Raw genomic sequence first — 11,287 nt, 5'->3', positions numbered from 1 at the left:
GAAGATTAAGGAAAAGGGTAAAATGGACTTTTACCCTGAAGGTTTGGGCTTCAGGCTAGAATTCTTGATTGGGTTGAGAATCAATTATTGATGGAATGATATTTGATGATGTTAGTGCAAGGATTCTGATAGCAGCAGCTCGAGTGTTAGTGATGGGTGGAGGTGGTGGTGGTTGAGGTGGGTGGTAGTGATGGGTAGAGGTGGTGGTGGAGGTGATGTATGGTGGGGGTGGGTGGGTGGTACTGGTGGGGGTGGCGAGTGGTGGTGGTGGGTGGTGGTTTTGGTGGGTGATGGGTGTGGTGGGTGGTGGTGATGCGTGGTGGTGGTGGGTGGTGGAGGTGAGTGGTGGTTAGTGGTGCGGGTGGTGATGGTGGGTGGTAGGTGGGGTGTTGGTTACGAGTGGTGATGATGGGTGGTGGAGGCGAGTGGTGGTGGTGAGTCGGTGAGTGGCGGTGGTTGGTGGTGAGTGTAGCACCTAGTTCCTGGTATGTATTTTATTTAAGTAATTTTGCATTTTTGGCCTGGGACTCGGCGAGTTGAAGGCCCAACTCTCCGAGTAGAAGCGGGATGAGATGCGGGATTTAAGTATGGGACTCGTCGAGTCGGGTCCTGGACTCGACGAGTAGGCTCTGACTGGACAAAAACCCTAATCTGAGGGTTTGCGCCCTATTTAATCATCTCTTTCAGCCACCACTCGTCCCTAGTGCTCCCAGAAACCCTCCATAGCAAACCCTAAGTGTTTTGGTGCAAGATCTAAGGCTTTTGAGTGATTTTTGTGGGTTTTGACCACAAGGAAGAAGGAAGAGCATAGAAGGATCAAGAGGAGACTGAAGGATTCGAGTTTGGTACATCATTTGCAGTTCTTGTAAGGTATAAAGTCGATACCTTGCTTGTGCATTTGCTAGATCCCTTTTTGGGGAGATTTAGGGGTTTTATAAGCCATTCTTGGTAACCAACCATGATTGCAAGCATGGTTGGGGGTCAAAACTTCGGATCTAGGACTTGGGAAGAGTCACGAGGCAGATTGGGGTTGCTTTTGCACTCAAGGAAGGTCCCATGCAACATAAGAGCCATTTTAGGGCCTTTTAGGCTCAAAAGTCCCATGCATGCACGTAAAGTTCGTAACTTTATGTGCTAGATCGAGCTTAGCGGCTTGGATCTATCATTTGGACAAAAGTTGTACACCTGAAATCGAAGGAATAGACTTGGGACTGTATCGACTCGGCGAGCCGTTCTTGGGACTCGGCGAGTCCGAGGCTTGACTTCCTTTTTTTTCTGTTATGGTTCAAGAGACCCAGTTGAGCGAAAGAAAGGTCTTAGAGGGTCCAGGGGAGTGACCCACACGTATTGGGATAAGCCTTAGTCCTGGAGTTCATAGGACTCGGCGAGTGCATGAGCCGACTCGGCGAGTCCAAGGCAATCTCCCAACTCTTGAAGATGAACTCGACGAGTTGTTGATACAACTCGGCGAGTCGAGGACAGGACGTGTTCATAGGATGAAGATGGACTCGACGAGTGTTCATACCGCTCAGCGAGTCGGATGAGGGTTCATCTGAGGTTGTGTTAGAAGGAGAACGCGTCGAGTCGTTGCTAAACTCGACGAGTAGAGACGTGGATTGGGGACAGTTGAAGAGATAGGGACTCGACGAGTTGGCGGCCCAACTCGGCGAGTCGGGTCAACTGGAAGTTGACTTTGACTTTGACTTGGACATTGATCAGGGGTAAATGGTCATTTTACCCTAAGAATAGATATCAGACTCTGATTAAGTGTTTTGTGGGGATTATAGCCGGAGGATTTCTGGAGCAGCAGCAGACAGAGATTTCCCGCACAGATTATCAGCAGCTACTCGTTCGAGGTGAGTTACCTTCCAGTAGCGGTGGGTCTACGGCCACAATGCCGGCCCACCAGTAGGAGTTGTATGTTAGATGATTGTCTTTGTGATATCATCTGGATTTGCTACTACCTGATATGTTATATGCTAGCATGATATGTTACATGTGACAGTAGTAGGGTTCGGTTGTTAGGACCGAAGGGTAGGTCAGACACCCCAGATATGTCTCACAGTATGTGATGATATGTTTATATGCTAGCATGATATGTTATATGTGATAGTGTTAGTAGGGAGGGAATAGTCCCGAAGTTCGGTTGTTAGGACCGAAGGGTAGGTCAGACACCCCAGATATGTCTGACAGTATGTTTATGTTATGATATATGTGATAATAGCAGTAGGTGTGGAGTAGCCCCTGAGGTTCGGTTGTTAGGACCGAAGGGTAGGTCAGCACCCCAGAATGGCTTGACATGGGTAGGTCAGCACCCCAGAATGGCTTGACATGGGTAGGTCGGCACCCCAGAATGGCCGTACTGGGTAGGTCGGGCACCCCAGAATTGTCCGGCAGTATGTCTATGATGTATTTGTATGGTATGTGGTATGATGGGGGAACTCACTAAGCTTTGTGCTTACAGTTTTAGTTTTGGTTTCAGGTACCTCTTCGTCTAAGGGGAAGGAGCCGGCAGTGTAGCAGCGCATCACACACACACACATGATTTCCGCATGGAGTTTTCTGGGATTGTACTCTGATTGATTTTACTTTGACATTATGATTTTCAGACACATTGTTATATTCTTGTTTGCAAATGATATGGCATGGTAAATGTTTTGGTAAACTATGTTGAGAATTACTTAATTAGAAAAAATTGGCTTGAAAATTGGGATGTTACAAGTTGGTATCAGAGCCCTGGTTTGATGGATTCGGACACACCCTCGGGGGTGTCTGGACTCAAACCGAGGGATTTAAAAGATTTTTACAAAGAAAATGGTTTTCTAAAATCTGAGTCAAAGGGGTTTTGAGAAAGAACAAGGTGTGTGATGCGTGCGACCAGCCGAGCTCAAGTAAGTTTTCCCCAAGATACCCATACTTATTATAATAAGTTACATGATGCATGATACTGAGAACTGCATGCTAGATTAGGGCTAAGGATCTAGGAGGATGCCTTGTATGCCTGATATATATGATTCTGAGAACTGCATGCTAGATTAGGGCTAAGGATCTAGGAGGATGCCTTGTATACCTGATATATATGATTCTGAGAACTGCATGCTAGATTAGGGCTAAAGATCTAGGAGGATGCCTTGTATGCCTGATATATATGATTCTGAGAACTGCATGCTAGATTAGGGCTAAGGATCTAGGAAGGATTCCTTATATGCCTGTTGTACGAGCTGTATGTTAGGACTGTTTAGTCAGCAGTAGGATAGCCTGATTAGTTTATGCCTGATGTGGTCACTCGATGCATGAATGCTGCTTGCTTTGTGCTTAAGGGGTCCTGGCTAACTTTAACTAACTAGTGGGCGGATATGTAACAGTACTCGCAAACTAGTTAGGGAAGGGAAGTGGGGACTCCTAGTGCAGCTGATGACGGAGAGTAGGTCGGAGAGTGCCCTAGGAGAGCCTGGGTTGAGACCAGTTGGAAAGGGATATTGGTTAAGGGACTTGGCAAAGTCGAGACAGTCCTTGAGGAAAGTACGGATAGATGTGGAAGGTAGTATGGGCCCGTACTACTGGAAGCAGAGGATCCGTACTCGAATCAAGGAAGGTTGAGACAGAACCGGGAAACTTGGAGAGTGTGTTAGACCTCTCGAGAGTATGTATGACCCTGACATTTATGCGTGTATTTTTCAGTATGGTGACCACGCGACATGGAGCAGGAGGTTCCAGATCAGGATCAGGATCAGGCTCGGGTGCAGGATCCGAGTAGGTTGATGACGGGCTGCGCGAGTTCATCGCGTCTGAGATCACGAGAGGCATTCTTGAGTTGACCCCTGTCATTTTCGGGTCGATCAAGGAGGGGATTGTTGAGCTGATGGAGGATCGCCTCCGGGCATTCAGGAGTGATATGGCGTCTAGCCAGACGAGTACGTGCACACTGTACTTTAAGGACTTCCGTGGGAGTGGTGCGCCGGATTATCACGAGGTGAAAGACCCCATCACTGCCATGAGATGGATCGCAGACATTGAGTCTGCGCAGTTGACGAGCTTCTGCCCAGAAGTGTCGAAGGTCCGCTTTGCTGCGGGATGTTTGAGGGATAGAGCTAGAGACTGGTGGGAGTCGATTGGTGACTCATTGGGAGCCCCAGGCGTCGAGGCTATGACGTGGTCAGATTTCGTGACCAGATTCAGGGCTGAGTTTGCGCCGGCTGTAGAGCTTCAGCAGCTGGCCAGAGAGTTTTTGGATATGAGGCAGACTACGGAGACTGTGGCGGAGATCACCGCCAAGTTCCGGGAGAGAGCATTGTTGGTACCCCAGTATGCGGGGGATGAGGAGATGCGGAAGACCCGCTACCATGATATGTTGAGGGCTGATATTCGGTAGCATGTCAGCTACTCTGCCTGCCCGACCTTGGACTCCATGATTACCAGGGCGGGGGAGAGGGAGCTCGATTTGGAGCACGTGAGGAAGAGGAAAGCTGAGTCTGAGCAGGTTACAGGGGTTTCGGGGAAGAAACCCAAGGGATCCGACGTTAGGTCGAAGGGCCAGTCGGGCCAGAGCCGCTGCAGGAAGTGCGGCAGGCCGCATGAGGGAGCTTGTAGAGCGGGATCGTCAGGCTGCTACAAGTGCGACAAGACGGGGCACTTTGGCAGGGATTGTACTGCCCCCGCCCCCACAGTACAGATGACAGACCTGATTTGCTTCGATTGCAATCAGAGGGGCCACAAAAAGGCTAACTGCCCGAGATTGACAGCAGCGTCAGCAGCAGCGCCAGCAGAGGCGCCGGTTTCAGCGACAGCGTGCGTTGCAGATGGACGGAAGGCCAAGACAGAGGCTCCAGTGGTGCGGAGCCGAGCATTTCAGTCGACAGCCGAGGAGGCACGCGTTGCACCTGATGTAGTGACGGGTATGATTCCTTTCTTATGCTTTTATGTTATGGCACTGTGATCTTGATATGTTATGTATGTGCTCTGTTTAGGATTGTTCCATGTGAACGGTATCCCAGTTCAGGTATTGTTTGATTCGGGTGCTACCCGATCGTTTGTCTCTCTTGCGCTTAGCAAGAAGTTTCCTGAGTCGTCGGGCACATTAGATTGCCCTCTAGAGGTCGAGATGGCGGACGACCGGTCAGTGCGAGCATCAGAGGTCTACCGAGATTGCATCCTGCGACTGTTTGAGGAGCGTTATCTGGTAGATCTGGTTCCCATACCTTTGCGGGGGAACAAGGTTATTATCGGTATGGATTGGCTAAGCCCCAATGGGGCAGTGATTGACTGTGCGCAGCAGTTGGTATGAATCAGGACCCCAAGTGGGGGAGAGCTGGTGATTCAAGGCGAGAGGCCACAGCAAGGACCAGCTTTATGTTCAGCAGCAAGAGCTAGGCGTTACCTTCAGCAGGGTTGCGCAGGATTTGTTGCCTATGTGATGGATACCCCGGAGATGGGTAAGGAAATGGTGAGCGATGTGCCCGTGGTAAGAGAGTTTGCGGACGTATTCCCTGAGGAGTTGCCTGGGATACCTCCGGAGAGGCAGGTAGAGTTCACGATTGAACTAGTCCCTGGTGCGGCTCCGATAGCCAAGGCACCGTATCGGTTGGCTCCTCCTGAGATGCAGGAGTTGTCTACGTAGCTGCAGGAGCTGCTAGACAATGGATTCATTAGACCAAGCAGTTCACCCTGGGGAGCCCCGATTCTGTTTGTGAAGAAGAAGGACGGGTCGCATCGGATGTGTATAGATTATAGGGAGCTGAATAAGGTAACGGTGAAGAACCGTTACCCACTGCCGAGGATTGATGACCTTTTTGACCAGCTACAGGGAGCATCTTGATTCTCCAAGATTGATTTGCGATCAGGGTATCATCAGATGAGGGTCAGAGAGGAGGATGTACAGAAGACTGCGTTCCGGACGCGCTATGGCCACTACGAGTTCGTTGTGATGCCCTTCGAGCTCACCAATGCTCCTGCCGCGTTCATGGACCTCATGAACCGCGTGTATAGACCGATGTTAGACCGGTCTGTGATAGTGTTTATTGATGATATCTTGGTTTACTCCAAGACGTAGGAGGAGCACGAAGAGCATCTGCGAGAGGTTCTAGAGACCTTGAGAAGGGAGAGCTTGTATGCTAAGTTCTCCAAGTGTGAGTTCTGGTTGCGCGAGGTGCAGTTTCTCGGGCACCTTGTCAACCAGAACGGGATATCGGTGGACCCGGCCAAAGTGGAGGCCGTGATGAGATGGGAGGTTCCGAGGTCTCCATCTGAGATTCGGAGTTTCCTAGGATTAGCCGGCTACTATCGGAGATTCATCCATGATTTCTCCAAGATAGTTGTACCCCTGACCAGGCTAATAAGGAAAATCGTGGTCTTTCGTTGGGGGCCTGAGCAGCAGGCCGCATTCGAGACACTGAGACAGAGATTGTGCGAGGCACCGATCCTAGCCCTTCCAGAGGGCGTAGATGATTTTGTGGTATATTGTGATGCGTCCATCTCAGGTTTGGGCGAGGTACTGATGCAGAGAGGGCATGTTATTGCATACGCTTCGAGGCAGCTGAAGCCCCACGAGGCGAATTACCCGACGCATGATTTGGAGCTGGGGGCTGTTGTTTTTGCCCTCAAAATTTGGCGTCATTACCTCTATGGTGTTCGTTGTACCATTTACACGGACCACAAGAGTTTGAGGTGCCTCATGGATCAGCCGAACCTGAACATGAGGCAGCGTCGGTGGCTTGATGTGGTTAAGGATTATGATTGCGAGATCCTCTACCACCCGGGGAAGGCCAATGTCGTGGCAGATGCGCTTAGCCGCAAGGCAGCGCCAATCAGGGACATCTGTTTGAGGATGACAGTGGTGACTCCACTGTTGGAGCGGATCCGGGAGGCTCAGCAGGAGGCTATGAAGGAGGAACATCGGAAGAGCGAGCGTATAGTGGGTCAGGGTGCCTCCTTCGACTATGATAGCCGAGGGTTATTGACTCTTCACCGAAGGGTGTGGGTCCCTTATCATGGAGGCGTGCGCCAGATCCTGATGGAGGAGGCACACAAATCCAGATTTTCTATCCATCCCGGAGCGACGAAGATGTATAGAGATCTTCGTCTAGATTATTGGTGGCCCTGCATAAAGCGGGACGTAGCATGGTATGTGGAGCGGTGCTTGACCTGCAGGAAGGTCAAGGCCGAGCACCAGAGGCCACACGGCAAGATGCAGCCGTTAGATATTCCCATGTGGAAATGGGAAGATATTACCATGGATTTCATCACCAAGCTTCCCAAGACTGCACGGGAAGTGGATTCGATTTGGGTAATCGTGGATCGGTTGACCAACAGTGCCCATTTCATACCGATCCAGGAGAGCATCTCGGCCGAGAAGTTGGCCGACATCCATATCCGAGAGGTGGTAGCTCGGCACGGAGTGCCAGTTTCAGTGATTTCTGACAGGGATGTGCGGTTCACTTCCAGGTTTTGGAAGAAGTTTCATGACGAGCTGGGTAGACCTGTCAATGGAGCGGGTTTTGACCCTGATTCGCTCCAAACCAGTAAAAATTTTACGGGTTTGGATTTTAATTTTCGATTCGTTTACTACCCTTTTATTAAATGGGTCGGGTATGGATCATTTTCGATTCACTCCATTTATAACCCGCCCCTTATATATATATATATATATATATATATATATATATATATATATATATATATATATATATATATATATATATATATATATAACACTAAAGTATGAAACTCTATATTAAGTAAAATGTTATTCTTATTTTATTGGATTTAGAGTATTAAGTATTGTATATATTGTTGACGTAGACATTTTTTTTGATCAATATTACTTTCAGATATGCGTCAAAAATTGTGAAATTGTAATATTGAAAAATGGTCGGGTTAATGGGTCGGGTATTCGTTGATTCGGTGGATACGGGTATGGATTCAATTATTCAAAACCATGAGGGTTAGTAGATCTGGGTGGGTCATGTTTTTAAATTTTTTAAAGGGTTTGGATCCAGGGTGATTCGATCCAAACCCGCCCCATTTACAGGTCTAGAGCTGGGTACTCGTCTGCATTTTAGCACCGCCTTTCACCCGCAGACGGATGGTCAGAGCGAGCGGACCATCTAGACGATAGAGGACATGCTGCGGGCATGTGTTTTAGACTTCGGAGGTAGTTAGGATACCTACCTTCCGTTGGCGGAGTTCTCGTATAATAAGAGCTATCATGTGAGTATTGACCGTCCTCCCTTCGAGATGTTATACGGGAGGAAGTGCAGGACCCCGATATGTTGGGGTGAGGTCTCAGGTTTGGGCGAGGTACTGATGCAGAGAGGGCATGTTATTGCATACGCTTCGAGGCAGCTGAAGCCCCACGAGGCGAATTACCCGACGCATGATTTGGAGCTGGGGGCTGTTGTTTTTGCCCTCAAAATTTGGCGTCATTACCTCTATGGTGTTCGTTGTACCATTTACACGGACCACAAGAGTTTGAGGTGCCTCATGGATCAGCCGAACCTGAACATGAGGCAGCGTCGGTGGCTTGATGTGGTTAAGGATTATGATTGCGAGATCCTCTACCACCCGGGGAAGGCCAATGTCGTGGCAGATGCGCTTAGCCGCAAGGCAGCGCCAATCAGGGACATCTGTTTGAGGATGACAGTGGTGACTCCACTGTTGGAGCGGATCCGGGAGGCTCAGCAGGAGGCTATGAAGGAGGAACATCGGAAGAGCGAGCGTATAGTGGGTCAGGGTGCCTCCTTCGACTATGATAGCCGAGGGTTATTGACTCTTCACCGAAGGGTGTGGGTCCCTTATCATGGAGGCGTGCGCCAGATCCTGATGGAGGAGGCACACAAATCCAGATTTTCTATCCATCCCGGAGCGACGAAGATGTATAGAGATCTTCGTCTTGATTATTGGTGGCCCTGCATAAAGCGGGACGTAGCATGGTATGTGGAGCGGTGCTTGACTTGCAGAAAGGTCAAGGCCGAGCACCAGAGGCCACACGGCAAGATGCAGCCGTTAGATATTCCCATGTGGAAATGGGAAGATATTACCATGGATTTCATCACCAAGCTTCCCAAGACTGCACGGGAAGTGGATTCGATTTGGGTAATCGTGGATCGGTTGACCAACAGTGCCCATTTCATACCGATCCAGGAGAGCATCTCGGCCGAGAAGTTGGCCGACATCCATATCCGAGAGGTGGTAGCTCGGCACGGAGTGCCAGTTTCAGTGATTTCTGACAGGGATGTGCGGTTCACTTCCAGGTTTTGGAAGAAGTTTCATGACGACCTGGGTAGACCTGTCAATGGAGCGGGTTTTGACCCTGATTCGCTCCAAACCAGTAAAAATTTTACGGGTTTGGATTTTAATTTTCGATTCGTTTACTACCCTTTTATTAAATGGGTCGGGTATGGATCATTTTCGATTCACTCCATTTATAACCCGCCCCTTATATATATATATATATATATATATATATATAACACTAAAGTATGAAACTCTATATTAAGTAAAATGTTATTCTTATTTTATTGGATTTAGAGTATTAAGTATTGTATATATTGTTGACGTAGACATTTTTTTTGATCAATATTACTTTCAGATATGCGTCAAAAATTGTGAAATTGTAATATTGAAAAATGGTCGGGTTAATGGGTCGGGTATTCGTTGATTCGGTGGATACGGGTATGGATTCAATTATTCAAAACCATGAGGGTTAGTAGATCTGGGTGGGTCATGTTTTTAAATTTTTTAAAGGGTTTGGATCCAGGGTGATTCGATCCAAACCCGCCCCATTTACAGGTCTAGAGCTGGGTACTCGTCTGCATTTTAGCACCGCCTTTCACCCGCAGACGGATGGTCAGAGCGAGCGGACCATCCAGACGATAGAGGACATGCTGCGGGCATGTGTTTTAGACTTCGGAGGTAGTTGGGATACCTACCTTCCGTTGGCGGAGTTCTCGTATAATAAGAGCTATCATGCGAGTATTGATCGTCCTCCCTTCGAGATGTTATACGGGAGGAAGTGCAGGACCCCGATATGTTGGGGTGAGGTCGGCCAGAGGGTCATGGGGAGCACCGAAGTGGTGCTCAAGACGACAAAGAGGATTCAGCAAGTTAGGAGCAGACTTCAGACTGCTCAGAGTCAGCAGAAAAGTTATGCCGACAAACGCCGATCAGACCTGGAGTTCCAGGTCGGGGACATGGTTCTCCTGAAGGTGTCGTCATGGAAGGGCGTCATCCGATTCAGGAAACGGGGCAAGTTGGGCCCCAAGTACATTGGACCGTTCAGGGTCTTAGCCCGGGTGGGCAAGGTGACGTACAGGTTGGATCTGCGAGCCGAACTCAGCCAGATCCACAGCACTTTCCACGTCTCTCAGCTGCGGAAGTGCCTGGTGGACGACTCAGCAGTAGTACCCTTAGAGGACATTCAGGTCGATGACAGCCTGAATTACATTGAACGACCTGTAGCAATCCTCGACCGGAAGTCGAAGGATCTGAGGAACAAGAGGGTGGAGCTCGTGAAGGTACAATGGCAGCACCGGAAGGGCTCGGAATGGACCTGGGAGCCGGTGGATGAGATGATGGAGCATTACCCAGAGCTGTTCCAGGATCGAGCAGCAGACTTCGAGGACGAAGTCTGAAATAAGTGGGGGAGATTTGTAGCACCTGGTTCCGGGTATGTATTTTATTTAAGTAATTTTGCATTTTTGGCCTGGGACTCGGCGAGTTGAAGGCCCAACTCGCCGAGTAGAAGCAGGATGAGACGCGAGATTTAAGTATGGGACTCGTCGAGTCGGGTCCTGGACTCGACGAGTAGGCTCTGACTGGACAAAAACCCTAATATGAGGGTTTGCGCCCTATTTAATCATCTCTTTCAGCCACCACTCGTCCCTATTGCTCCCAGAAACCCTCCATAGCAAACCCTAAGTGTTTTGGTGCAAGATCTAAGGCTTTTGAGTGATTTTTGTGGGTTTTGACCACAAGGAAGAAGGAAGAGCATAGAAGGATCAAGAGGAGACTGAAGGATTCGAGTTTGGTACATCATTTGCAGTTCTTGTAAGGTATAAAGTCGATACCTTGCTTGTGCATTTGCTAGATCCCTTTTTGGGGAGATTTAGGGCTTTTATAATCCATTCTTGGTAACCAACCATGATTGCAAGACTGGTTGGGGGTCAAAACTTCGGATCTAGGACTTGGGAAGAGTCACGAGGCAGATTGGGGTTGCTTTTGCACTCAAGGAAGGTCCCATGCAACATAAGAGCCATTTTAGGGCCTTTTAGGCTCAAAAGTCCCATGCATG

This window comes from Lactuca virosa, chromosome 2, assembly GCF_052849685.1.
Source record: "Lactuca virosa cultivar CGN04683 chromosome 2, Lactuca_virosa_CGN04683_v6, whole genome shotgun sequence".
Classification (NCBI taxonomy): domain Eukaryota; kingdom Viridiplantae; phylum Streptophyta; class Magnoliopsida; order Asterales; family Asteraceae; genus Lactuca; species Lactuca virosa.
This window is presented reverse-complemented; position numbering follows the sequence as displayed.